Genomic DNA, 3,556 nt, shown 5'->3' with positions numbered 1-3,556 from the left:
TTTATTTTCTTTTTGTCTGTGTATACACTGTGTACTCAAGGTGCCTTTCTCAATGGTGTCTGAATTTCTTTTTATTCAGCCCAGCTCTACTAAGGTACAACTGAAGGGCAACATGTGTCCTTTCCCCCCCGCCCTTTTTTGAGTGTGTAGACATGCGAGAATGTGACAGAAGGACGCAGTGACTGCGCGTGTGTGCATGTGTGCTTTATAAATGCTTTTCACACACTTAAAAAAAATGCAACTCATTGCGTGAGCTATACATCTTCAGGACTTGTTTTGGGATTGGGCTTTTATAAATAAAATAAAAAAACGCATTAAGCTTATTGTAAAATATAGATGTATGAATGTAAAATAAAATTATTGGATTTCTATGTCTAACGCTTGTGTATAGCCTATTTATTTTATATAGAGGCAACATGAAAGTGAGAAACAATGAAGGCCTTTGTCTGGGTCATATTTTCAACAAGTTTCAAGTGCATTCCCCGTTTTCTTGACAAATTAATCTAGCATTTAATTTTTTTTAAATACTCATTTTTTTTTAAAGCTTGGCATTATGGGAATGCTTGCATGCTACAACAAAGGCAGAATTGTTAGAGAGTTGAGACAATAGCAGCAAAGCAAATCACAAGCTTAGGGTAGTGAAAAGCAACCCTGGAATCTCCACACCTCTGTTGTATCAATTCCTTTTACAGGATAGAGTACTATAAAAGAATGAGTTAAACTACGGAACAGTTCAGCTACAGAGTTTGTTTTCCACAGACATGCTCTAAGTTTCACTGGTACGATCACACACAATCATTACACATATACAAGTCATATAACCACTACAATATGCTGACATACACCAAAACCAACATTTATTCAGACACCTTCAACATTCTCACAGTTTCTTCGCTATAGTTTAGAAAATGGTAATTATATAATTAGCAATTAAAGCAAAAAATATGCTCAGGTCAAAGTGTCTAAATAATTTTGGTCCCAGGTTATCATCCATTTTACTGGTATGAAGGATAGATAGATAGAATTATTGATCTAGATGATTATTTAGTATCAGTTCAACACAAGGCCATATAATGCCACAAGTCCACAACACGAGTCATTGTGAGATTGGGGAGAAGGATCAGAAAACTATCCATTACAAACCAAAGGTATCAGATCCTCTTGTGCTTACTCTGGAACAGGTCTGAGATTCTTTTGCTTCCTTCTTAGAAACCAATAAAACAAAAATGCAACAATATAGCCAGAATGCAACACACACAAGTTTTTCTACCATGGTGGGGAATTTCCAGCAACTTCTGTAATTTTGTAAGTAAATACCTTTATAACAAACCTCTGTGCATTTGTTTTCCAAATATTCAAGTGAGGGCTATGTAGTCTGCTCCTGACAATATAAGGAAAACCTATTAACTCTCACTCACACACAGGGCACAGACTTCTACTGTTTTTATATACAGCTAGCTATAAATACTATAACCTAACCTTAACTGTGTGTGTGTGCGTATATATATATGATTTTTACAATGCCAAAGCACAAGTTTGCCCCCAAAATGAATAGATGAAGTTAGTATACCTCATAGACAGTATAATTTAACCTGGTATAAAAAAAATAAAAAAAATGGAAATCTATCATGGAAGTCCTAATCCAACCTTAAAACACAAACCCCACAGAAAATGGTGCAAATCACTTGATTTGGCCAATTTTATTTATTTATATAATCTAGTAAGGTCCAGCTCACTAGTTGCCATTCAACAGGTCTATCTATTAATATGACATTTTGATTGGTGAGGACATTTTGAGCCTCACAAGTAGCCAAGCCTTTACACACACACCAAACAGGATTTACAACAAGAATCAGATGGATCTCTCACTAATAAAATTGTAAATTGATTGGCTACTCTGGGTCTAAATTTTAACACACGATAATTAAAAATACATTTACTTTATTTACAACTGTTTACTATTAGCTGAAGTCATTTAAAAAAAAGGCACTTTCACTGTCACCTTTTAGTCACAGGTGAATGCATAACCATGCAGGCACTGATGCAAAGCTCAAGCCATTTCTTCTAGCTCAAAATTATGAACAAGAGTGTCGTTGAGGTCCTCGGGGCCAAGTATCCAATGACTTTTCTTCTGAGTAGAAATCTAAAAAATAAAAAAATAAAACAGATTTAAAGTCATCACTATAAAGAAGAAATAAAAATTATATATTAATTTCTTTAAAATCCTACCTTTTCTTCAAACAGCTCTTTGAGTATGGAGTTGAGAGCAGAGCCTTTTTCAATGAGATCGTCCATCTAAATGACAAACCAATATCATGAAAACTTAAATTGATCACATAGTTCTAAAACTTTGCTAACCGTTAAATAATTGAGAGTCTCTCACAACTTACTTTGTGGTGTCGCTCAGAACAACACTCCTCCATGTCGAAGCCCTCGTTCATGTATTGCTCCTGAAAACAGATGAACACCACTTGAACTCGTATGAAATCCATCAAATTCCCAATTAATGACTTCAGTATTGTGATTGCCAGATGCCATGTAGTAGTTGTATTAAATCTTTGTGATAAACACTAACAGGTGAACATTTAAAATCCATTAGTTATTTGTCACGCTTAAATGCCGTTTCAAAACGCAGGCCTAGTGTCGTGGACATCATGGGAGCTCCGACTCAGCCAGGTGAGAGCTCGAGATTAATCGGAACGGATTAATTAAAATACTTTTAGAGATCACAGTAGGTACTGAAAGAATAAATATAAGGATAAAAAAAAAATCACACCTACCATTCAAATCCGTATCTGTATATTTCAAGAGTAACCTGCGATCGAGTCAGTAGCCTTAAGGCCTAAAATGGAAAATTAACAAACGGCTGACAGCCATTTGTCTTAGTTTGTAGTTCACATGTTTCAGCCAAATTAACAAAGTTCAAGTTCATTGGTGAACTAATTAGCTTCGGCACTCAAAAAATGGAAGAAGATGGTATTTGTTCTTTCCTTTTGTGACGTACATCTGAGTGACAGTTTCTGAACAAGAAAAGATGTAGGGCGGGACTTTTAGTCCATTGATTGGACCGTTGGCTGCCATCTCGTTGTTCCGCCTTCGCGCCAGGGAATACGTCATCAGAGTTGTCACTGGAAGTGGGAACTGGGAAGAATTAGGAGTACATGAATTAAAATAAATAAATAAATAATTATGTGCACGGAAAAACCATTTATAAAAATAAATAAAAAATCAATATTCCATTATAATACTGTTAAAGTATTCTAACTTCAGCAGTGATATACTCTTAAGAGTCTTCATTTGAGACTGTTAAAATATAACTAATATTCCTAAAAAAAACAATGTTATTGTTATTAATGGAGGAAATCAATATTAGACTTAAAGCTTTACAATGCAGCAAAACACTGCTATAGCAAAATGCTGTAATGTAGTTGTTCTTGTCACTATGTACGGTTAATAATGATAAACAGATTTAGGTAGAAACCATTTAATAGTAAGAAATGTCATAAAAAAAATAATTATTATAGTTTTGTAGCCCATCTCATTCACTGACCCCCCA

At 34.7% G+C, this 3,556-nt stretch overlaps 1 protein-coding gene across 2 annotated transcripts in view; it reads right to left on the bottom strand.

Moving 5' to 3' along the window:
- lpp (LIM domain containing preferred translocation partner in lipoma) overlaps positions 1-3,037 on the bottom strand; it is a 291,537-nt gene extending 288,500 nt beyond the window's left edge. For both annotated transcript variants that reach the window (XM_067459632.1, XM_067459633.1), the window contains exons 1-4: positions 2,781-3,037; positions 2,391-2,450; positions 2,230-2,295; positions 2,003-2,143 (exon numbers count right to left, since the gene is read on the bottom strand). The gene's annotated coding sequence lies outside the window, so the exon portion shown is untranslated. The remainder of the gene's footprint in view (positions 1-2,002; positions 2,144-2,229; positions 2,296-2,390; positions 2,451-2,780) is intronic.
- Between the last annotated feature and the right edge of the window lie 519 nt (positions 3,038-3,556).

This window comes from Pseudorasbora parva, chromosome 12, assembly GCF_024679245.1.
Source record: "Pseudorasbora parva isolate DD20220531a chromosome 12, ASM2467924v1, whole genome shotgun sequence".
Taxonomy (NCBI): domain Eukaryota; kingdom Metazoa; phylum Chordata; class Actinopteri; order Cypriniformes; family Gobionidae; genus Pseudorasbora; species Pseudorasbora parva.
The sequence above is the reverse complement of the archived record's forward strand: the minus strand, read 5'-3'. Positions and strand labels throughout refer to the sequence as shown.